The sequence below is a fragment of the Chionomys nivalis genome, chromosome 3 (assembly GCF_950005125.1).
Source record: "Chionomys nivalis chromosome 3, mChiNiv1.1, whole genome shotgun sequence".
Classification (NCBI taxonomy): Eukaryota; Metazoa; Chordata; class Mammalia; order Rodentia; family Cricetidae; genus Chionomys; species Chionomys nivalis.
In genome coordinates, this window is record NC_080088.1 from 62,408,865 (window position 1) to 62,434,603 (window position 25,739).

Below are 25,739 nucleotides of genomic sequence, written 5' to 3' on the forward strand. Positions count from 1 at the left end.
GCTACACAGTGAAACTGTTTCAATGCATATATCTTGCTATATATTTTTCTGTTTTTTTTTCATTTTTGTTTAGTTTTGTTTCATATACATACATACTACATACATACACACTACATACATACAGACATACATACTACATACATACAGACATAATGCTGTTAATCGAGGTGCAAGTGTTGGGGTGTGGGTGGGAGAGAACACAGTCACTAGAGCGACAGTGGGAAGAGAGGAGCATGGGCACTGCAAAGAGTTCTGTTAAGGAGCACAGCCTGCAAGAGAAGGGAGCGTGGGAAGCAAGGCTAGCACAGGAGGTGGGGGCTGTCTGGAGTCTCTGGAATAGGAGAAAAGAAAGCATTGCTGAAGGACCTGGACACCATTTTCTTAGCCATGTAGTCTTTGCAAACCTTCCTGGAGAAGCATAACACTGCATTTGGGGAGCGGAGTATCCTTGGACCATACCCAAGGCAAGAGGCAGGCAGGCAGTTGAGGCCTTTAAGCCTTCCACCTCAGGTGGCTCCCCGCCCCGATTCTCGTTTGCTGTCCCCTTCATAAGCTTGTATCTTGACTACTAGCCAGAGGTTCTAGACTTTGCCAGTACAGATTTATGTTGATCTCTGGCTATATTTAAAGACTATTTTATTCCACATCCAGTTCCTGCCTGGATGTGGAAGGCGGCAGCCCCCCAAAGGGGGTTCGACAGGGTTCATCCAGCAGGGGGCAGCAGCAACACACTTGGCGATGGGGTAGATTGGGGTGCCAGGGCTAACCCGTAGGGAGGAGCTTGCTGGAGGCAAATGTTCCTCAATTCCACTTCCCAGTTAAGCCCACACCCTGTGGCGGGTCTGCCCACATGTTTTCTGCAAAGCTGAAGAGTCTGGAATGAGGAGGCCTGACTCAAACCTTTTAGGACCCGGCTTTTTGTTCTTTGGTTTTTACCTAACACATCGTCATCTGCTTCAGCCGGAAAAGTTCTAGTTTCTCCCTGGCTTCTCTTCCCTTCTCTAGTAGTTTCTTTTCCTCCTGCGATAAGATGACCTGGCAAAAGCCACTTCAGGGAGAGGGGTCCACAGCACAGATTTCCAACCGTCAAGAATCGGAGAGCAGTGGTCACATCTATCCAGTCAGGAGGTAGAAACAGGGGCGGCGCACTTGCTGGGGACCTGCTCTCTTTCTCCACTAGATACAGCCCAGGATTCCCTTCCTGGGGAATGACGCTGCCCCCGGGGGGCGGGGGGGGGGCAGGACTCCCACTTCCAGGAACTCAATCAAGACAGCTCCCCAGAGTCATGCCCAGAGGCCCATTTCCCGGGAAAATTGCAGGTTCTGTCAAGTAGACAAGACTAACCATGACATCTTGGGTTCCTGACATTCCCCCCCACTTTCCTCTCACTGTCAGGACCATGGGTTCATCTGTGTGACCGTCCAGTCCCCGTGGAACTCAGGGATACGGTGAACTAGAGACTGATTGTCCTGACCCATGCATTCACCTCCAAGATTACGATCACCCGGAAGGCAAGGGCTCTAAGTTTCTCACGTCTGTGCTCCTTCCTCATTTGCTGGCTCTTCTGTTGACAGGGCAGGGCATGGGCTCTGCCTGCAATCAGGCCTACAGCTTTGCACACACGTGGATGCCACAGGGACGGTGCCTGGGAACGGGACATGTCTGGGGATCAAAATATAGTGATAATGAAGAGTTCTGAGAAGATTCCCTGACAGTCTGAGTGCAGGCCCTTCTGTTTTTCTTCAAAACCCACTGGCACACCCTAAATAACCTCTCCACCATGACCGCACAGCGGAGGCAGCGTGGAGAGCATTGTCTCTCGCTGCCTAAGTCACCAGTCACACTCCCGATTTTACCCGCTGGACTTCAGGCAGGTCACTTGCCCTTTCTGAAGCTCCACTGTCTGGTCTGTGACCGGGTGGTAATGACACATTCCACAACCACTTGATTGACATGCTAGAGGAAGGCAATGATGGGAGAAGGTGTCCTGTATAATGGAAGGCTTCAAAGCATTTTCTAAGCCGGGCGGTGGTGGCGCACGCCTTTAATCCCAGCACTTGGGAGGCAGAGGCAGGCGGATCTCTGTGAGTTCGAGACCAGCCTGGTCTACAAGAGCTAGTTCTAGGACAGGCTCCAAAACCACAGAGAAACCCTGTCTCGAAAAACCAAAAAAAAAAAAAGCATTTTCTAAAGGGGTCATGTATTGTGTGTCTTCATGAATGTATGTACACATGCATAGTGAAAGGGAATGGTATCAGATCTGGACACTCCAAGACCAAGTTCTCAGCACAAAGGAGATTTATTTGTCCCAGAGGGACAGAGGGCAGGGACAGGAGATGGAGGATGAGGGAGAAGAGAAGGAAACAATGGAGAAGGGGAAGGGGTATTTATCTCAGGGTGGAGGGTGTGGGGGTGGGGAGAGGCAACGATTAAAGAACTACCTCTGGATATAGAAGGGAGACAGACGTAGACACAGACCATAGGAAAATGACATTCCCCCCGAGACAGGGTTTCTCTGTGGCTTTGGAGCCTGTCCTGGAACTAGCTCTTGTAGACCAGGCTGAACTCTAACTCACAGAGATCTGCCTGCCTCTGCTTCCCGAGCGCTGGGATTAAAGGCATGCACAACCACCACCTAGCTGGAAAATGACACTTTATATGATGAGGTGTTTGATTTTAACTGGGCTTGTTAATTAGAGCAGTCAAAGGGGGGCTTTTGATTGCTGGACTTCAATACTCCGGTAGCTGGACCGGGATAGTCAGTCTCAGGAGACGGAAGTGGCCAAATAAGAGAATAGCCCTTGGTGGCTAGCTTTAGGAATGTAATCTAATGGTTTTTAGCAAGGAAGAGGGAATGAGGGAGAAGGACAAGGCCTGCCTTAGCCATATTTGCCATGCTTGGACCAGCCAGAGTCCCTCCATGTATGTGAAGTACAAAAGCCAGAGGGTGTGTTGGACCCGAGGAGCTAGAGCCACAGGCGTCGGGAGATAGTCACCAGGTGTGTTACGTGGGTCCTGCGGGCTAAACTCCCACCCTTAGGATTTCCCAGCAAGTGCTCGTAAGCACGGAGCCCTCTCTCTGGATCTTTAAAATAGTCCTCTATCCCAGGTCTCTTTAAGAGCACCCTGGCTCTTGTTTCCTAGGTACACTGAACTAAGCCATGAAATAAGATGTTAGGAAAAATTGCATCCTTGCTTGTTGGGGTGTCTATTAAAAGACAAGACAGGGCAGACAGGGTAGGATTGTTTGTAGGGATTTATCCGCTCCCAGCTCTTTGTTTTATTGGGGCCACGGCAGACTAATAGGAAGACCTACTTTTAAACCTGGATCTGGATTGACTGGACCAAAGGGGCACAGGCTTTAGACCATTTCTGAGGCTGCATCTAAAACACCCGTGGCGGATAAGACGGACATGGGATAGAGTTTGTCTGCTTGCACTTTCCAGGTAAATTCCACGTTGTCTCTGGCAATGCAGGACGAAGCACGTTTTCGTGAGCTGTTCTTTATTATTTGACGTTTAGCTTTCTGATGCAATTGATGGCTGGGAGTGTTCTGAGGGTAAGAAAAAAGGCTATTCATCTCTATATCCTGTCCGGCACCAAGTGGCCCTAGGGTCCCATTTGTTGGCCTGACTGCATTGTTCTTTCCTCTCTGGGACTCGGAAATACGCTGGCCAGGGTTCTTTGTCCTGTCCGATTTACAGGCAGCATTTGCAGAGTTCAAAACAACCCTTGCTTTAATTAGGCTTGTGATTTCTCTCCTGTTAAATCTCCCTGCTGTCCGCGTGGGCTGGGAGAGGAAGCTTTAACTCAGAGCACCTGCTTCTGTATCAGGGCCATTGCTGTTCCCTGTGGTGCCTGGTGGGGGGCTTCCTCCCCCACCCCCACATCCTTATCAAGTGAAATCAAACACTGAAGGAAACCGGCCAAGAAGCCAGGGCCCCTCAGGGAAACCAGAAAGCATAGAATCAACCCTGGGCCCAGCTGGGTCAGTGGCCCTCTTCCTTTCTGCATCCAGGGGTCCATGGCCTACTCCTAGCTCCTGACCAACTTTTCACTGCAGCTGACATTCCCAGAGGCAGGATTTTGCCACTTCCCCAGAAGATCAACGGCATTTGACCTTCTGCTGCCCTGCAGTCTGCCTCTAGCGGTGTGGGTGGCCCCTCTGCCCCACGGGACAGCCCTGGGGATCTTTGTTTCTAGTTCACCCCTGGGAATACCCCTGGAAGGCAGGAGTTTCTCAGAAACTTACAAACCCAAAAGGGAGTGAGGAAGGGAAGCTAAGCAGGAAGGAAACGGGAACAAAGCCGTGACAGGGCCTTCCTCCTTGGGGCCTGAGTGGCTGTTTAACCTTGGCACTTGGCACCACCCTAACTGCCCTGCCGCTTTCCCGTGTGAGTTCATGTGTGCCAGGCGTCCTATGGGACAAACGAGTCCACTCTCACCTTGATGCCTGTGTGTTTGTGATCGGCTCCTGGTGTGGCTCAGGCCGACCCAGAATCGACCATGTAGCCTAGGTGGGCTGGAACGCCCAATCAGATCCTCCTGCCCCAGGCTCCAGCGTGCTGGGAATAATGCCACCGCACTGCGTTCATTTTCTTGCTTTCTGTTGAAACTCTAAGTCCATTTAAAGGCATGGCGACAACCAACCCACTCTTAAATATTCCAGTATACGCGTGAAAAGCATAAGGTTGTCATATCACCGCGAACATAAAAGTGTAAGTAAATAAGATTAACAATAATTTTCTACCACTGATGCTTTATCTATACTCAAACGTCTACAGCTGTCCTCAAAATCTTCTCTGCTATTGTTTTGTTCAAAGTCAGAGTGTGATGTAGCATTTAAGGGCTCTTCTGTGTAGGATGTCTTCTGTGTACGACGTCTGTCTTCCGTGTGGGGGATATCTGTCTTCCATGTGAGATGTCTCCCGTGTGGGATGTCTTTCATGTGGAATGTCTTTGGTGGGGGATGTTTCCCGTGTGAGACGTCTTTTGTGTGGGATGTCTCCCCTGTAGGCTGTCTCTAGTGTGGGCTGTCTCCCATGTGGGCTGTCTCCCGTGTGGGCTGTCTCCCGTGTGGGCTGTCTCCCGTGTGGGCTGTCTCCCGTGTGGGCTGTCTCCCATGTGGGCTGTGTAAATGGATAAAACAGGACTGTCATATCTTGCCAAGACAGGGTAAGATAGTTTTGAAAAGTTTCTTGCCTTTGAAAATGGTATGTCAGTTATGTTAGGCCTTAGCCAAAGTTGGTTGCTTCAACATTGCGAATGAGACTTTGGGTGATTACCCAGGTAGTCAGTTGTCTCTGTCATTTGTTGCACATTTTGGAAGTTTCTCGATTGTACCTTCTGTTTACTCAAGTAATATTACTTCCCTTCTCAGATCTTTGATGGAGTTGAAGATTAGATAATTGTAGTTACCCTCCTCATGATTTAGCTAAACTTAATTTCAATACATTATTTAGACTCCTTAAAATAGAATGCTTAGTAAAACTTTTGTTATGCGTTCCTTGCTTAATATTGTGTATTGCTTGTAATTTTATATTTGGTATCTGTTCCTATTGTATATAGTTGTATTGGGTTTGAATGGATCTTGTTTAGACAAAAGGGGGAGATGATGGGGAAGCTCAACCAATCACATCTGGTTAGGGTGTGGCTGCCTGGAGTCCAGGTAGAAAAACCAGGAGATGCAGGTTCACGCTCCCTCCCTCCCTCCCTCCCTCGCTCCCTCCCTCCCTCTCTCTCCCTCTCTCTCCCTCTCTCTCCCTCTCTCTCCCTCTCTCTCCCTCTCTCTCCCTCTCTCTCTCTCTCTCTCTCTGTCTCTCTCTCCAGTGCCAGCCTGGACCTATCGGATTTCAGAACTTCCATTCTTATAGTGTAAGTTTCCCCTCTTTAACCATTAAAGTATTCCTGTTACTCTTGAGCTAGCCTGGTTACTTATCATACCGACCTAATTCGCAACAGGGCTGTCTCCCGTGTGGGATGTTAAAGAGTGGGGGGGGGGGCTCATTTCCTCCTACTGCTAGGAGGCCAGTCCTTCTGTCCTGTACAGGCCTGGGGTGAATATCAATCCACTTTGCTCAGAGTCCACAGGTTTAAATATTAATCGCATGCATATACATTTCAGAAAAATATCCAGACTAGTGCCTGACCACACACGTGGGCACCGTGGCCCCCTCAGACTGACACACTCAGTTACACAGCAGTGCTGAACTGGTCGGAGGCTCCCCCTCTACTCCTGGTCTCTCTACTCAGGATTAGGAATGGAGTAGCACTCACGGATGGAGCTTTCTTGTTGGTAAAACAGATTTGAACAAAAAGATCCTTCAAGTTCCTTTCAGCTTTGAACTGCTTTTAAATTGTGGGAAAAGACACACAACATGTGGGGACTCAAGAGCTGACTCAACAGCTAAGAGCACCGGATCTTTTCCCAGAGGACCCAAGTTCAGGGCCAGTACCCATGGTGGCTCTCAACTGTAAGTTTGAGGCAGCCTAGTCTACAGAGTGAGTTTCAGGACAACCAAACCAAGGTGGTCCTGCACAGAAACCCAGTCTCAAAAAAAAAAAAAAAAAAAAAAGTAAATACAAAGTAAAAAGAATCTATTGTATAGGGGCTGGAGAGATGGTTGGGCGGTTAAGAGCACAGCTGTTCTTCCAGAGGACCTGGGTTCAGTTCCCAGCACACACTTGGCAGTTCATAACCATCTGTACTTCCAGTTCCAGCAGATCTAGAACATCTGGCCTCCTTGGGCACCAGGCACAGACATGCAGTCAGGGAAAACATCTAAACTCATAAAAATAGGAATAAAGAAGAATCTACTGTAGGAAGATGCTACTGTTGCCGTGACACTGTAGGCGGAGTTTAGGAAAGCAGGGCAGAGCCGAAGCAGAGAATGTGACTCACCCCTGCTGCCGGGGCGACACCTGCAGGCTGCCCTGGCTTGTCCTTTGTCCCCACCCTGTGCTGACCACAAGCAGCCAGTCCTTTCTTGTCTCACCAAGCCCCTTGCAGCCTCTCTGACCTGCTTGATTATCTGTGTTCTTGGGCTTTCTGTTGAGCCCCCGAACAGGGAGCCCTGGCAAGAGATGTCCCGGCTTCCTCCGTGAGGTCGCCTCAGGGAGGCTGTTGCTCTAGACCAGCACTTCACAGGACTCCTAGAGGAGCTGTGAGTCACCTGTAGACTCTTGCCTTCTGTGTTCTGGTCAGAACTGTGCTCCTTCACACCTAAGGACATGGCCAGATCTTTCCGGCTCATCCGGGCTCCCTGAATTCCTATGACATCTTTGTATCGATCCCTGGTTCCTTTAGGAAACCGATACAAAGTTTCCTTTAGGACCCCCCCCCCTTAGATTGCCCAGTTTCCTGTACTACGTTCTATAATGCAACAACAGAATATGCCATAGTACATATTCTGTGTCCACATTGGAAAGTTGCATGGGATTGTGGTTGCTTAGCTGCAAGAAAACTATAGGCACGTAAGGTAGTGTCTGAGGAGAACAAAAGTGATGGAGACATGGGGACTGAGGAGGAAGAGTCATGTGGGACACGGGTCCCTGAGCAGCCTTCATCCGATGGCTAACGTTCACACCTGACACACATGGGGCCTGAGCAGCCTTCATCCGATGGCTGACGTTCACACCTGACACACATAGGGCCTGAGCAGCCTTCATCCGATGGCTGACGTTCACACCTGACACACATAGGGCCTGAGCAGGCCTCCTCAGATGGATAACGTTCACACCTGACCGCAGGAGAGACTATTAGTCTGGAGACCACACCTTGAATCTGGATACTCAGTGGGTTTTTTTTAGTGGCACTCAAGGGTGAATCTCAGGCCTTTGCACATGCTATATGCTAGACAAGCTCCATCTCTGGCCCTTTGCTTTTTAAGACAAGACCTCATTATATAGCTCAGGTTGGCTTTGAACTCGCTATGGTACCCCAGCTGATTTTGAGTTCCTGCCTTCTGCTTTACCTCCTGTACACTGAAACAAGTTGTAGACCATCACCATGCCCAGTTTAGAGACTAAAAAAGCTTAATTTGAGCATTATTTATCTTATTTGTATGGGTGTTTTGCCTGCATGTATGTATATGTGGCACATGCATGTCTGGTGCCCCAGGAGGTCAGAAGAGGGCCTCAGATCTCTTGGAACTGGAGGTACGCGTGGCTGTGAGCCACCATGTCGGTGAGGTACAAGTGTTTCCGATGAAAAAGATTTCAGTGGACTAAAAACAAAAAGATGAGTGAAGATGTAAATAATGGTGAGAGGTGGATGGCTGGCCTTTAACCCCAGCACCTGGGGGTGAGCTGGGGCTAGCCCCATCGAGCTACATAGTAAGTTCCAGGCTACCCTGGGCTCCATAGTGAGACCCTGTGAAAGAGAAAGATCGATCTCAAGTGTTATGGGAAGACAATGAGAAATTAAATTTTTTAAAAGGTAGTTTGTTCCAGGAAATACAGTTCTGATATAAATAATTAATGCTGGCAAAACTCATCCGAAATGTCTATGGTGTGGGGGTATTGGGCCTGTCCTCACAGTACTTGGGAGGTGGGAGCTGTAAGATGTTGGTTGAGCTCAAAGGTAGCCTGGGCTACACAACAAGGCTCTGTCTCCAAGATGGAGAGGGATCAAGACCCTCCTTGAGGGCAGAATGACAGGAATCAAAATGTCCAGTTCCCTCCACTGACCAGGAGGAGTGATATGAGCTTTACTAATTTTCCATTTAGGTCTGGGCTGCATAAAAACAAGACTTATGGTTCCTGGAATTGAGTTTCCTCCAGTTTTGAAAATTACAGTGTCGGCCTCCAGGCCCCTGTCTGCTCCTTCGACAACTCCACACAGTGACCCCACAGCAATGTGTTACAGCCTCTTTTTCAAACTTGGGTTGGGTCTTCCTCTGGGAAACTCAGAACATTCCTTCCCTTTGACGGAGAAAATGGAAGCAAAACACCTGCCTTGCGCAGTTCTGCTTTCTGTCAGCGCCAAGAAGACAGCACCAACCACAAGCAGCCAGTCTCTTTCTTGCCTTACAAAGCCCCTCGCGGGCCTCTTTCCTGTGTGACTTTCACTTTCCCAGAGGACCTAGTTCGCTCCCTCCCCTCCCCTTCCTCTGTGGTTGCACTCCCTGTCCAACTTGGCTTCACTTTCCCCCACAGTCAGAGAAATGGCTGAGTCGGGAGGCTTCTTTCACCTCCCCTTTGGAGACTGCACTTGAACTCTCACAGGTCGGGGGAACCTTCTTTAGCTGTCACGGGGATTGGGGTATAACTCAATGGTGAGCCCCTGCTTAGATTGTGCAAGGTCCTGGGTTGAGTCCCTAGTGGTCTGACACCTGCCTCCACCCCCACCCCAGCAAAGTTTGGAAAAGCTTCAGCTTTCTCCCAATGTGGTGTTTTCTCAAGCTGTAGCCTATCCTTTTAATTTTTAAAAAGATTTATTTTATGTGTGTCTGTGTGTGCCAAAGTCTATCTATGTGGACCCCATGCATGCAGGTGCCTGCAGACACAGAAAAGAGCCATGGATTTCCTGAAGTTACAGATGGTTGTGAGCTACCATGTGGGTGCTGGGAACTGAACCCAGGTTCTCTGCAAGAACAGAAAGTGCTCTTGACTGTTAAGTCTTCTCTTTGTCTCCTAATTTAATTGTCTCTGTTTTCTGAAACAGAGTCTCATATCGCAGTTCGGAAACATCATAGAGCCAAAGATAGCTTGAACTTTCCGTCTTCTCTGCCTCCTCTGTCAAAACTAACAAAGGCAGCCCGGCGGTGGTAGCACACGCCTTTAATCCCAGCACTTGGGAGGCAGAGGCAGGTGGATCTCTGTGAGTTCGAGGCCAGCCTGGTCTAGAAGAGCTAGTTCCAGGACAGGAACCAAAAAGCTACGGAGAAACCCTGTCTCGAAAATCAAAAAAAAAGCCGGGCGGTGCTGGCGCACGCCTTTAATCCCAGCACTTGGGAGGCAGAGGCAGGCGGATCTCTGGGAGTTCGAGGCCAGCCTGGTCTACAAGAGCTAGTTCCAGGACAGGCACCAAAAGCTATAGAGAAACCCTGTCTCGAAAAACCAAAAAAAAAAAAAAAAAACCAAAAACCAAAAACTAACAAAGGCATCTGTCACACGCTTTTTGCTTTCTCCCAAGGCTCCCTGGCACTTCCACTCTGCCAATTCCTCCTTCTGGCCAAAATTAGGTACAGAGCGTCAGTTCCCCTTAATACTTCCTCTGGCTCTCTGGAAGGTGAACTTGTCAGCATTAATTCCCACAGGATGCATGGGCAACCGGAAGCCAAGCACCTTGCTCTAGTTCATCCATGGCGAACAGTGGAGCTCTGACTCCAGAGGCCAAACACAGGCTCCTGTGCTGAGTACCTGTTAGAGTCTGGATAGACCATGGGCGGCGGGGAGAGGGGGTTCCCTGCAGACACCAGGTACGGTAGAGTGTCATCCTCACGATGCAAGAAGGTCCAGCACAACTCAAAAGTTGGTGTTGGTTCAGACTTCCGGAGGGTGACCCCAGGCAGTTTACTTTAGAAGTCCTATATTAGTACACCACGGTTTGGAAAAAGATTTTAATTAACTCAGTCTCATGTGTACAACCAAGCTGAAGATGGCATTACATTGAAACTCTTTTCAAAGCCCGTGTGGCACCTTCCATGCAGATGGGTTCCGATGACTGAGAAACAGTGCTCAAAGGTCTAAGGAAGGAAGTCAGGTGTGGCCTGGCCCTCCAGACAGCACAGGGCACCAGGTGACTGACTACATCGGCTCCCAGCCTCTAGGAAGAAAGTATACATCTCTGCCTTTGAAGAGCCAGCCCTGCGTGTTGAACATCCCTGGTCTCCCTAGTGCTTATCTGTGAGCACAGCCCTGGTGGCCTCCACAGTAGACTCGCAGCAGCTTGAATGTACCAAGGCCAGCCATAGGCACCTCTCTGCCTTAGCTGCTTTTGTCATGGGAGGTGGAGGGGTTTGTGGTTCATGGTCTGGTTCTGGGGTCTCTATTAATCCTCCCGGAATCTCTGATACCTCCTTTCTGGTATTTCTCCTTCCATTCTTGGCTTGCTTTCTTCCTCATCATTTTTCTTCGTCCTTCTTCTCTTCCTCCTCCCTTTTATCATTTTGACCCAACATTTCTTGTCTTTTTACAAAGTGTCAAAGTTTTTTTTTTGTTTAGAAACTGCTTATAATTAACTTTTAAACAATAACTTAACCCGGCAACTATGCCCCCTCATCTGCCAGCCAGTTTCTCTACTAGAAAGGAAGGCTCCAGCAGCCTTGAGGGTCAAACAGATGCTCTGCCATGGTGGTGGGCAGACTGCCTGCACTGCCCCAGCTTCGGGCTCAGAGAACTGTGGCCCAGCTTCAGTGCAGAATCGTCCCTCTGCCTCCCAAGGCCTGTATCACCATTCCTCCGCGCCCTTGGCTTTCAATCCTTGTGACCCGAGCTCCACTCTGCTTCTCACCCTCCGAAAGTCTTCATCCGGACAGTGTGAGCTCCCCCCACCCCCCCCAGTGGGAGGCCGCATATACCTCTGGGGACTAAATTAGTGGTGAGTTCCAAAGAAAATGGCCTGTGCTTGTGGCTCCTCCTCTAAAAGGTGGAGTATTTTCCTCCAGAAATGGAGGTGTTTGTGCAATGCCACTCCATTGGGTTTCTTTGTTTTTCAGTTTTGGTTTTTGGAGACAGGTTGTTTCTTTGTGTGTCCTGGCTGTCCTGAAACTCACCCTGTACACCAGGCTAGCCTAGAACTCAGAGATCCACCTGCTTTTGCCTCCTGAGTGCTGGGATTAAACGCATGTGCCTCTACTATCCATCAATGTCTTTATTTTTTTTATTTTCTTTGTTTTTTCGAAACAGGGTTTCTCTGTAGCTTTGGTGCCTGTCCTGGAACTAGCTCTTGTAGACCAGGCTGGCCTCGAACTCCCAGAGATCCACCTGCCTCTGCCTCCCGAGTGCTGGGATTAAAGGCGTGCGCCACCACTGCCCGGCTCAATGTCTTTATTTTTTAAATTATGTTTGTGTGTGCGTGCGTGCACTCATGTGCACGTGTGAGTTTCTGCTTCTGTTGCAACTCAAGGGTACACTGAACTTCAGGCCAAGCAACCAAAACCCCAGTCATCATGATACAAACAGCTAATGGTCACTGAGTTACGAGGTTTGACAGGGGCAACATTTCATTTTCTTAACTGTTCTGTGAAGTATGTTCTACTATCAAATGCCTTATAAATGTGGACTGAAGCACAGGGAGACACACATAGGGGCAGAGCCAGGCAGTTCTGCAGGGAGCCATCCGGTCTATGCAACCTGTCGGTCCCCCCAACAAAGTTTCCGTGAATTATCTCCAAATGCTCCATGTAATTGATGCATTTAGGTAAAAAAGTATTTTACTAAAGTAGTCTAAAATTTACTGTTATCAAATTGAATCTGCAAATGATCATAAACTCAATACTGTTTTCTTATTAATAATTCCAACGATCATGTTCAGAGTTACAATGATACAGAACTGTGATTTCAGAATGGCTTCAATGGTAATCGTAACCCAGACTACAAATGTGCCTGTCTCATAATCCATTACGAGTTGATTCTGTTCATTTTTTTTTTTTTTTTTTTTTTGGTTTTTCAAGACAGGGTTTCTCTGTGGTTTTGGAGCCTGTCCTGGAACTAGCTCTTGTAGACCAGGCTGGTCTCGAACTCACAGAGATCCGCCTGCCTCTGCCTCCCGAGTGCTGGGATTAAAGGCATGCGCCACCACTGCCCGGCTCTGTTCATTATTTTTGAGTCTGCGCCGAGACTACATCCCTTGTAAATGCTTTGATTGTCTACTGAAGTTTCTGCTTACATGTTGGGCATGCTTTGAATATGTCAGTGCTTCCTCTATTATTCAGTCTGGGGTAACTGAACTTCTAGGTGTTTCCAGGCCTTACTTGCCCTAACGTATCCCCCAGGAAAGACCTCAGCACAGTAAAAAGAGACTCTCTTAGAGGGGAACACTCCCATCCTCTCAAGCGACTTGGTTTTTTCTGGAGCAAGCTGACCATCGTTTTCAATGTTTGCTAATTGGACTACAGCCTGGTTTCTTCAGGGGTCCCAGGGCACCCGCAGAGCCACGGGCAATAAGAGTTTGCTCCTGGGAGACCAGTAGCTAACACTACCTCCTGGTGACTTGAGGAGGAAGTTCACTTTGACTTCCAGACCCCACTCTTGCCTCTTTCCCATCTCTCTTCTGAACCGACCATCTTTGGATCTGAAGTAAGTTGTTCCCTACGAGTCAGGGCTCCTGATCCCAAGCAGTGGAAGACGATCAGCAACAGTGAGAACAGAGTTTATTGGAAGGACCATGGTAGACACTGGTGCGAAGGCTAGGGATCCAGATGAGGAAACAGGCAGCTTCAGGAAGAGGCAGGCAGCTCTGAGCACAACCTAATCATCCTGCCCGCGGAGCAGCTGGTTGGAAGCCCTCGTCACCGTGGCTGCTGAACACTGCCTCTGACATCAGAGGTCTTTGCCGCATCTGATGGCATACTCACACCGTGAGCTCCAGACCTGTGGGTTTGGCATGTCTCACAGTCGGGGCCAGAGCTTGGATTATACAACCACACTTTAATTCTCTAATTTTCTAGGGGCACGGCTCTGTTTCTTAAGACTGTGCAAGGCAATGCTTCCCTGAAGCATAGAGGAGCCTGGGTGCTGTCAGACTTCAAAATCCCAGCAAACAGTGACTATTATAGACCCCAGTTCTAGGAACATAGCCCTCTCTTCTCAAGGGGAAAAGGGAATAGCTTCTTCCCAAAGGGATAAGTGTCCCTTTTTCTTAACAAAGAGCATCTAGCATCAGGGACACAAAGGCAGGTGTATCTTTGTGAATTCGAGGCCTGGTCTACAGAGTGAGTTCCAGGACATCCAGGACTACACAGAGAAACCTTGTCTTGAAAACCAAACAAATAAAAAAAAGCAATTTTCTGGACTTTTCTGATCTATAACAATGTGCAATCAATTTATGTAATCAAATTATACTTCTTTATAAATATTTATTATCTATTCCATTCTATACTCATATTAACATATCATCATGAAAATATTTGCTTTATTAATGTAAAATTATATAATTGAAATATTAATGATCTCCTTAACAACTGTCTCCAACACAGAACTAAGATGGCTGCATTTTAAATAAATCTATAGCATCAAAATATTCAAAACATAGTATTTAAAAATGTGCAAACATGTAAACACATAAACATATAAACATGTAAACATGCAAACATGTAAACATGAAAAAGGGAGAGTCCAATGACTGTAAATATTTTTACTTTAAGAGGCTGTCTCAGTTTACTTTCTAGGGCTATGATAAACACCCTGACCTAAAGGCAACTTTGGGAAGAAGGTTTCTTTTTATAGCATGGTGAAAGGAAGTCAGGGCAGGAACTCAAGGTAGAAATCTGGGGGCAGGAACTGAGGGAGAATAATGGAGGAACACTGTTGACTGGCTTGCCCTCATGGTTTCCCCAGCCTGCTTTTTAGTATAACCCCGGTACCACCTGTCCAGGGGTGGCACTGCTCAAAGTGGACTGGGCCCTCCCACATGAATCCTTAATTAAGAAAAGATATGCTGCACAGACTTGCCTACAGGCCAATCCGAAGGATGCATTTTCTTATGTGAGGTTTCCTTTTTCCAGATGACCAGCTTGTATCAAACTGACAAAAAACACAAAAACAAACAAACAAACAAAAACAACTAGCCAGTACAAGCCAAATACCAACTTAAAAACATTTGGTAACTACCAGGGTGTTATTTTTATACACCCTGAATTTATAGCTTATGATTTTATCAACGAAGACCTGGCAGTTAGAGGCTGGGGTAAAATCCTCTAGCTCAGAGAGGTTGAGGAGCAACTAGCTGACCTTCCTCCTTTGCTGTTACCTCAGAAAAGATCACATCAGTCCACTGCCCCAAACCGTAAAGGCCCACCATACTCAAAGTCCCCCCTACTCCTGCATATGTGTCTATCGTCTTCTGAACTCCCTCTGACTCTACGACTTCTGTCAATTAGTCACTGACTCTGCCTCCTGACCTAAGTTGATTTCATTTGATTAACACAACATTTCCTGTTTTTGTCCAAATAAAAAAGAAAGGTTTTGCTGGACAGTGGTGGCACACACTTTTAATCCCAGCATCAGGAGGCAGAGACAGGCAGATCTCTGTGTGTTCGAGGCCAGCCTGGTCTGAAGCAGAAATTTTGAAGGACTATCCTGCCTTGTCTTGGCAAAGTTCAGCAGTCAACTTCTTTGTGTCCTGCTTGTCCAAGTTGTATAGCATACTGTCAGCAGCGATGCGAAGGCAGTTTTTTCTTTCTTTTTTTCCTCTTCTTTGAGACAGGGTATCTCTGTGTAGCTTTGGAGCCTGTCCTGGAGCTTTCTTTGTAGATCAGGCTGGCCTTGAACTCACAGAGATCCACTTGTTTCTGCCTCCCAAGAGCTGGCATTAATGGTGTGTGTCATCACCGCCTGGCAAGGGCAGTTTCTTGCCAGTGACTAACTTTGCCACAGAGAAAGCAAATTCCATATGGAGATTCTTTGAGGCCCATCATCCTTTTATTTTTCCTAAGTAGATTGGTGCTGCCAGGAGTAGACATGTCCCACTGTTATAAAAAGCCTTATGTTATTAAAATATCTTTGGCATATTCTGTATAGCTTTGAAGCATTTGAAAATCACCTCCATCTCTCTAAAATACATGAGGTTAAATAAAGCTTATTTCTGTCTACATCCAAACCCTTACTACAAGTTTAATTGTTATCTAATTATCCTAAACAGTTTGTAATGTTAGTTTTCAGGAACTAGAATGTTACATTTTTAAATGAGTTGCAAAGGTACAATACCTTACAGTATGATGTAACACAAATTACCTTAAGTTTGTATCAATATACAAAAATCCATACCAATTTAAAATATTTGAGACTAGTAGTTGCTTTTTAGTTTAAAAGTAGATTCAATAATCTACCCTTTTAACCCCTTTTTTTCTAAGAAAGACAGAGGAAAGAAAAGGAAAGAAAAGAAGAAATTCCTAAATCTAACCTACTTTTAGTTTCCTCCCTGACCATAACCAATAACAACTTGTAACTACCTCCCCTAAATGATGCCAGACATCCATAACTCACCCAATGACCAAAAACACCCATGCTACCTTGTGGGGATGTGGACATTGTGTTCTTAAAATCACTTCTTGTTTTCTGGTGGCAAGGACATCTTTAGAGGATCCTGAGAAAATAGGGCTAATGGTTAAGTCCTGGGAGAGCTAACTGTATCATTTGTTGTCCAGTCTGTGTGCAGAGTTTATCTCAAGACCTGGCTGGAGTAGTCTATGGGGGGATGGGGGGTGATGGACCATCTTAGCTAACTGCCTTGAAGTTGTCCTGAGCAGTTTGTAGTCCAGAGCTGATCTTTGGGAGGTGTTTGTCAGCTTAGAGGCTTACTACAGTCCAGGTGGATTTGTCATTACAGGGCCCCATCATCAGCTTGGAGACCTCTAACATCTCTCCTAAGAATGTCATGGTTCACTGCAGAAAACTTAAATATTTTCAGTGTCATATGCAGCAGATCTCTGAGAGGTTAAAGGACCACACTCTGTTAAATAATCCAGGATATACAAAGTTAGTTCCTAGTTACCTGCTTCAGACTCAAACCCAAAAACCTATACAGGAAGGTAGATGAAGCTTATTTCTAGAAATAACACTCTATATGACCACTAATAATAGGGCAGAGAGTTTACATATACATAATAATCTTGCAGATTTTGAGATAATATTTATACCTTAAAAAGCTTTAAAAGTCAAATGAAAGGCAAAGGATGATGAGATTAGCACACACATTCACACTCAATACACATACATAATTAAAACATTTTTTAAACTTTAAAAAATAGATTGTCTTGATAACTGGAAAGTATCAACTTAACTGTTAACTTTTTATTAAGATTAAAAAAATCTTTAGACAGGGGCTGGAAAGATTGTTCAGTGTTAAGGGCACTAAATACTCTTTCAAAAACCCTGGGTTCAACTCCCAGCACCCACATGGCCACTAACGAATGTGTGCAATTTCAGTTCCAGGGCCCTGACACTTTTACACAGACACACATGCAGGCAAAACACAAATGCACATGAAACAACAATAAATAAATAAATTTTAAAATTTTTAGACAAAAATTTTTTTACATGTCTTATAATCAAGACGGGGTGGATGGGGATTTTCTTCTTGATTCCTGCTTAGTTATTTTTTTGGTGTTTTTTCTTTTAGTGTTTTAATGAACCATAACTCACATATAACAGAAGTCAGATTTAAGATGTCTGAGGCAATGTTCTTCTTAGCATAATCACCGCGTGGTGAGACCATCAGTACTAGAGAGTATTTCCACCAACCCACAAGGAGACCCCGTGATCAGCAGCAGTTACTCCTAAATCTAAATCTAGCTAAATCTAGATGATTTCTGTTTCTGTTACTTAGTCTGGACTTTTCATACACAAAATGGAATCAGAAAATAAACAATCTTTTGTCATTGTCTCCTTTCACTAAAGGTAAGGGTTTAAATTTGTCCGTTTGCAGTGTGTACTGGTATGGCACGCCTTCTGTGTGTTTGTGTGCATGGCGTACATACATGTGTGTAGAGGTGGGGAGTTGATGGTTAGTGTCTTCCTCAGAGGCTCTCCACTTTATATTTTGAGATGACCAAATGGTCTCTCATTGAACCTGGAGCTCACCAATTCAGCCAGGTTGGCCAGTGAGCCAGGCACCTTCTGTATCACCCCCCAGCACTGGAATTACAACTGTGCTTCATAGTTCCCAGCTTTTACCTGGGTGCCAGGGATACCTCATGCCTGCACAGCAAGCATTCTTACCCACTGAGCCACCTTGCCAGTCCTCACTGTATCCTTTTAACGGTAAGCTGTTATCCCATTAAATGGATAGACAATTGGCCCTGTGTGTTTAATGAATCCACATCCACAGATTCAACCACTCATGGATAGAAAATATTATTTTTATTATTTTTACAAACAGTTACAAAGCCAAGGAGATGGCTCACTGGGCCAAAACAGTGACTGCACAATCCTGATGACCTGAGTTTAATCCCTGAAACCCATGTAAACTTGGAAGGAGAGAACAGACGTCAATAGTAGTCCTCGGACCTCCACACTCACACTATGACACACATACTACCTCTCTCTCTCTCTCTCTCTCTCTCTCTCTCTCTCTCTCTCTCTCTCTCTCTCTCTCTCACACACACACACACACACACACACACACACACACACACACACAAATAAAATAAAATCACAAACACATAGCCAAAAAAATTAATTAAAAATTTTAGATAGTATTCAAAGTAATGGGTGTCACTATGATGTGTGTGTGTGTGTGGTGTGTGTGTGTGTGTGTGTGTAATTGCACTTTGCTCTTATTCACCCCCTCCTGCAGGTCTCTGTCCTCCTTCCCAATGTCCCTTTTGCTTTCACGTCACTTTTTCTGTCACACTTTCTTGTCTTCTCCCCTCCTTTAGATTTCACCTCCCCAAGTCCCTTTTATGCTTTTAAGCTACACATGCACACAACACACACATGCACACACACTTAAATCAAGAGTCCACACATGAGTGAACATGTGATATTTGTCTTTCTGAGTCGGAATTATTTTGCTTAACATAATGATCTTCCCTTCCATCCATTTCTTGTAAACGTTATAATTTCTTTCTTTATTGCTCAATCGACTTCCATTGTGCATATGTCACTTAAAGATTCTTCTCATCTGTTGATGAGCCTTGAGCTGGTTCCAGATGTTGGCTAATGTTACTAGCAGCAGAAGTATCTCTGGGGTGTGCAGACTCAGATTCCTTCGGGTGTATACCCAGAAGTGGCACATCTGGGGAGTGGGAAGGCTGGTAGTTCTATTTTTAGCTTTTTTGAGGAACCTCCACACTGACTTCCATGGTGGCTGCACCAGTTGACACTCCGACCAGCTCTGTGTGAATGTTCCTCTTTCCCCATGTCCTTACTAGCATGGGCACATGCCGATCATCCTGGCACGCGGGAGGTGCAGGTAAAAGGACTAGAACTTCAAGGTCACGCTCAGCTGCACGGCAAGAGTGAGGACAGCCTGGACTACAGCATCTAAAGCAAAACAAAATAAGAAAGAAATCATGCCTGACAAAGTATAATGGTACATGTGTATGACAATGACATTATGAAACCTGTCATGTTGCATACTAACCTAAAAATAAATAAAATACAAACTAAATATGTACTGAGGAAGGTTAGATTCTTTCCTACCATGTCCATAAGTAATATATGTATAACAACCATTTAAACACTCAATGTATATTAGGTATGGTAGAAGTATTAGGGAAATGACTTAAAGTGCATGGGAGGGGTTGGTGAGTTGGCTCAGTGGGTAAAGGTGTTTGCTACCAAGCCCGATAACCTGAGTTTGATCCCTAGGACCCAAACAGTAGGAGATAACTGACTTTGCAAGTTGTCTTCCAACCTACAAACATGCACAAATACATGTGTACGCACACACAAATAATAAATGTAATTTAAAAAACCCAAGTAGATGAGGAATGTTCATAGGTTATTTGCAAATATAACACCATTTAAAAATTTAAATTTTTTTATTTATTTGTTTATTTGTTGTGTATGTAAGTTGTGTGGGCCTGCTTGCCATGATGGATGTACAGATGTCAGAGAGCAGCTTGTGTGAGTCAGTTCTTTCCTTCTACCATGCTGCCCACTGCAGCACCATTTTATGTAAGGAAGCAGAACTCCAGGGATGTTGACACCTTGGAGTTGGTCCTCTGGCCGTCCCATGTTCCATCACTGGAAAAATCCATTTTCATGAATGTTGCAGTGAATGTGCATATATTTTGGTCACCCAGGAACAGAACTGGCAAGCACTGGTAAGTCTTAGGTTGTTTCCCAAAGCTTCTGCCTTCACACATTCCCACCAGCAGCGTGTCAGGACCCGATCTCTCCACATCTTGTCAATATTGTGAGTTTTCTATTCTACCCACCTCAGTGGCTATCAAGACGTGCCTTGATTTGTGTTTCTCTGGTGGACGTGAACATCTTTTCCGTGTGTATCGGCCATTGGTAGATCTCTGAGAAAATGTGTGTTCAGACCTTTGCCCATGATTGCTCTCTTTCTCTCCCTCCCTCCCTCCCTCCCTCCCTCCCTCCCTCCCTCCCTCCCTCCCTCCCATTGTTTTGTGGACACTGAAACCTGGTTCTGGTGCACATGGCAGGCAATTACTCCATCACTGAGCTAGTCCTCCAGTCTAGGAATTCCCTATGTGGGTGACACTGTTGTATCTAGAGGAACTGTCTTCTTTTTTTTTTTGATTCTCTCTTCCATCTCTTGTATTCTGCTGTTTAGGCTTGCATTGCATTTGTGGTTCCTGATCGTTTTCTCATGATTTCTGTTTCTATAATTCCCTCGGCTTGTGTTTTCTTTATTGTCTCTATTTCAGTTTTCAAGTTTTGAATAGTTTCTTCCCTATGTTTGATTGCTTTTTCTTGGTTTTCTTTAAGGAATTTGTTGATGTCTTCCAGTTTTTTGTTTGTCTTTTCTGAGGAACTGTCTTTTGAGTAGTATCTCTTGAAGTTCATCGTGATGCAAAGGCCCTCGGGGAGAACTGACTTTGGGATGTGAGGCTATCAAGAACGAGAAAGGAGCCTGATGGGCTGCGGAGACTGCTCGTTGGTTAAAGAGTCTGTCCTATTCTTCCAGAAGTCCAGCCCTGATCCCAGTACCTGTGTCCAACAGCTCACAACCTCCTGGAAGCTGGGACCCAATGCTTCCAGTTTCTGTAGGCACTGCAATCGAATGCACATAATCCCTCCTGTACACAATTAAAAATAACAAAATCTGTTAAAAGCAGATAGAAGACGACATCATCACATTTCTGCGTGTCCTTTTCCTCTTCTACTGATCCTTGTCCCCACAATTCTAAATAGACGTTAATGGCTCTAAGGCAGTGATTCTCAGCCTTCCTAATGCTATGACCCTTTAACACAGTTCCTCATGCTGTGGAACCATAAAATTGTTCTGTTGTCACTTCATAACTGTAATTTGTTGCTCTTATGAATCGTTATATAAATATCTGATATGCAAGATATCTGATGTGTGACTCTGGGGTCGCGACCCATAGGTTGAGAACCACGGCTTTAGCAAGGCTGAATATGGGAAGGACTATTCAGCTTCTCCCAAACACGAGGCATCTCGTTTTGAGAATTCTCCGCTAGAATTTAGGCAACTGTAGTTGTCAGACATCTGAGTTCTGGAAGAATTCGGGGACGTTTTATGCATGTAGAGTGGGAACGGTCACTACACTTGGGGCAAGTACGGGGAGGCGTTTGTGGGATCCTCAAGGAAGCAAGGGGAGGGACTGACAGAAAAGACGATGGCCAGGAGAGCAACAGGGGAGCTTGCGAAGGAGAGACGACCTGGAGGACAGGGTGGGGTGGAGTGGGGAGGCTGGGGGACCAGGCAGTGGCATCTGATCACCCGTCTTCAGGACGGCAGTGGGAACCGTATCTCTGATCAGCGTGCTTTTATAAACACTGTGTGAAGTGTGGAGAGGAAAAGTGGTTGAGGGGTCTGAATTTAGCTTCTGAGCTCAGAGCTAAGCTGGTAAATGTTTCTGGGGTTCATCTTCCTCTGGTTTGTTGGTGTGAGAAAAAAAAAAGCTTCCCCGTTTCCGCCTCAGTGGCCCCTCTCCTCTACCGACCCCACCCTGCTCCCCGCTTGTGGCTAAACTGCCCAACTGCCAATTAAAACCCACATTTCCCAGCATGCCTTGCACCCCTCAGAAGTCTCAGTTCCTTCCATTCACCCTGCACTTCAGCTGAAAGGGGCTTTAGTCAATCACCCCTGGTTCACCACAGGGCAATGTGCTCTCTCTGGGCCTCTACCTCCACCTCCCCCGGGTGAGGGAGAATCTGCTAGCACTCCACAGTAAACCACACTTGAGCAGGAAGAGCCTGCCCATTGCGTTGTCCCGGGCCACCATCACCAGGAAGCAGTGCCAGGCTTTCCCTCTTCAGGCAGCTCCGCGGGGACTTTTCTGTGGGGTCCTGTCCAGGAGTGTATGGCTTCTGGTGAGAGCGGGCTGAGACGTGAACTTGAGCTGGGGGGCTCTGTGGCAGTGGCACCGTGCCCCACGGCCAGGGCTCTTCTGGGCTGCCAAGAACTTCCTCTTAGCCCGTGCATTTCCTCACAACTCCGGAAGCTACAGCTGACCCACCACCCCCACCCCCAGGCCCGCATCCCTCCCTGTTCTAGGAATTCACCTCCCTTTTTGTTCCCTCGTCCCCGTGAGTATTCCCTCCTCTGGGTCACCATGTGGGGTCGGATTCTGAACTCTTCACGTTCTGAAAACCAAAGGGTTGTTCGGGTTTCATAGCCTGAAGGGGCAGAAAGCTTTTTGTTCACTTTGTCTAATTGCCCTGGGATTGGAAATTTCACACTTGCTGACAAAAATATCACTGGGTTTCGAGACAGTTTCTCTGTAGTCTTGGCTGTAGAACAGACTGGCCGCAAACTCAAAGATCTACCTGGCTCTGCTTCCCAAGTGCTGGGATTAAAGGCATGTGCCCATCGCTGCCAGGCTCAGAAGATAATTTTTACAATTTTACTTTTCATGTGTATGAATGTTCTGTCTGCATGGATAGATGTATGTGCACCACACGTGTGCCTGGTGCCCATGGAGGTCAGAAGGTGTCAAATTCCCCGAAACTGGAGTTATGAACAGTTGTGAGCTTTCATGAGGGCGCTGGGACCTGAACTAACGGCATCTGCGAGAGCAGTAAGTGCTCTTAACCACCAAGTCGTTGCTCCAGTCCCCCAAAACTTTTAATAAAAAAACCATAGTCAATATTACTAAAAGCCTAGTTGGTCTGGGTTCCTATTGTTGCCATAAACCAGTCCAGATTGAGAGACCCCGCGGGACACCCGTCTCTCGCCACCTCCGTTTGTTCAGTGTGAATGAGTGGGGCGCTCAGGTGACAGTCGCTCGCGGGAGTTGGGTCTCCACATGGATTCTGGGGCGGAACTCAGGTTGTCGGCTTGGCCATGTGCATCTCTAGAAGCCGAGCTGTCGCCCCAGCCTGCACCTGTGTTTTTCCGGGTGTGTCTTTATTGATGCTCAACAGGACTTTCAGGTTTCTTCTATTACATCTCCATATGCAGATGAGCTTTCACTTTGTCAAAACTAAACCTTTTTTTGGACGCTGGGTCCCATTTCTGCTCATCTTCCACTGATCTGTTTTGCCAGGGAAATGAGTGCATGGTGGGGTAATTTATATATGATATTTATAATATATATTTGTATATATTTATGTAATAATATCTTACTTTTAAAGATTTATTTTTACTAAGCTAGATGTGGTGGTGCACACCTTTAATCCCAGCACTCAGGAAGCAGAGGCAGACAAATCTCTGTGAGTTCAAGGCCAGCCTGGTCTACAGAGTGAGTTCCAGGACAGCCAAAGATACACAGAGAAACCCTGTCTCAGAAAACAAAACAAAAAAAAATTTTATTATTTCTAAGTAAATGTGTGTGTGCATGTACATGAGTTATGTGAGTATACTTGGTGCAGAGGCCAGAAGAGGGCGCCAGATCTGGAGCTGGAGTTAAAGGCAGTTTTGAGCCTCCTGATATGGATGCTGGGAGCCAAACTCAGGTCCTCTAAAGAGTGGACGTCCTTCCCTGTTTTCACCCCAACACGCCACTTTACAAGTTGAACAACATGTGTAACTGTAGCTTGGCTCTGACTCCATCACTCCATCACTCTCTGGAAACTTCCCTGTATGATCATCTCTTCACTCATCCCCGCCCACAGGAACTCACGAGCACCTGGCCCAAGCCGGGCTGCTCTGTCCTCAGCCTTGGGGTAGAGCAGACAGTTTCCAGGTGCTGTTTCCCTTAGCGGCACAGCATCTAGTAGGTGACTGAGAAACATTAATTAGCAAAATATAATGAGTCAGCAATTATATATATAAAAAAGTATTGTGCAGTGACTTAAGGAACGGTATCATGAAGGAAGGCAAGGTTGGGGGAAAGACAGTGACAGAGGGTTGGTACTTAAGGGGCGTGATCAGAGATTCCCTCTTTGGGAGATGTGACACCCAAGAGGCATTTAAGTTGTGAGCTGTTTGGGTGTATGGTCACAGGTGTAGGCTGACTTTTCTGTCCCTCCAGCCAGTTCCCAAATAGCCACAGAGAGACTTATTATTAATTATAAATGCTTGACTGATTGCTTAGGCTTGTTACTAACTAGCTCTTACATTGTAAACCAACCCATTTCTCTTCCTTCACTTGCTTCCCTGTGGCTCATTTTGTTACCTCATTTTGTACACATCCTGCTTCCTCTTTGTCTGGTTGGTGACTCCTGAGACTCCACCCTTCTTCTTCCCAGAGTTCTCCTAGTATGGCTCTTCAACCCAATCTCTTCCTACCAAGCTATAGGCCAGTCAGCTCTTAACCAATGAGAGTTATGCGTATTTACAGTGTACAAAGATTGTTCCACAGTTCACAGGGGCCTAAGAACATTCTAAACCTAGGAAGAAAAAAAGGTGAAAGCTGCAAGGCAGAATTCTTTAAAAATGTTTATTTTAGCTGGGCGGTGGTGGCACATGCCTTTAATCCTAGCACTTGGAAAGCAGAAGCAGGTGCATCTCTCTGTGAGTTCGAGTCCAGCCTGGTCTGCAGAGTGAGTTCCAGGACGGCCAGTGCTACACGCAGGCAAAACACTCATACACATAAAATAAACAAAAGTAAACGATATTTTAAAACGGAAAAGTGCTCTTGAGTTACCAATGAATGACTTCCCAAGTCCTCAACCTCTCCAAACACTGTGGAGGAAATGACAGGAACTTTCATTTGGCGAGGAAACATTTGCACAGCCCATACAAGGTGCTTAGGCTAAGGAAGCATATAAACACGACCAAATTGTAGCTCCAGCATTTCAGAGCTCAGGGTCTCCAGGGATGTGTGGAACCTTAGCAGATGATGACAATTCCACTTCAGCATTGAACACAGGTACAGAGAGGCCTCTTCTTTCCCATATTTTGCTCCATTTGGCCTTGGCCTTATTTGAAGTTTTCCTCATCTTGTCAGTCTAACCCGCACAAGGCCCAGCTCATAGGATCCAGCTCAGATATTCCAGAAGGGCTAGCTTGCAGTCTTCCACCGTTATGCCTTCTCTCCCCGTCAAAGCCCCCAGCACCCAATTCCTGTCCATCATGGTGGTCAGCTGTGAGGCTCTACCTTGCTGCCCCCTTTCCCACCAAGCTCTGGCCTTCACAGGGGACTTCCAAGCACATCTCATTATCTTTGTACAACATGCGATGTCTGGTTATTTGTTGATACTGTCAGCATGTCCTTAAACAGGAAGAGGTGACATGCTGCAGTTAGTGACTGAGGAAGACCAGCACCAAGAGGAGCCGGTGGCCCTCACCCTCTAAAGTTCAGGGGTCTTTACGCTAACCTCCAGCTTTCCCAGGGTTGGCACCATGAAGTACCAATGTGGGCTTGGATTTTTGGTTCTTAAAAAACTTCATTCCTCATGAGGGAAATGAAACTAGTGAAGAGTCTTCTGCAGCAGCCAGCTGACGTGGGGCAGGAGGACGATTCCCAGTTAAGGCCTCAAAGGAAATCCCCTCCCTGTCATGTGCGGGGGCCCGGAGAAGTAGAGCATGCAC

At 46.5% G+C, this 25,739-nt stretch overlaps 1 protein-coding gene across 1 annotated transcript in view; it reads left to right on the plus strand.

Moving 5' to 3' along the window:
* Positions 1-4,618: 4,618 nt before the first annotated feature.
* Positions 4,619-25,739, plus strand: part of Nrros (negative regulator of reactive oxygen species) — a 42,941-nt gene continuing 21,820 nt past the window's right edge. The window contains exon 1 of the mRNA XM_057764972.1: positions 4,619-4,719. The gene's annotated coding sequence lies outside the window, so the exon portion shown is untranslated. The remainder of the gene's footprint in view (positions 4,720-25,739) is intronic.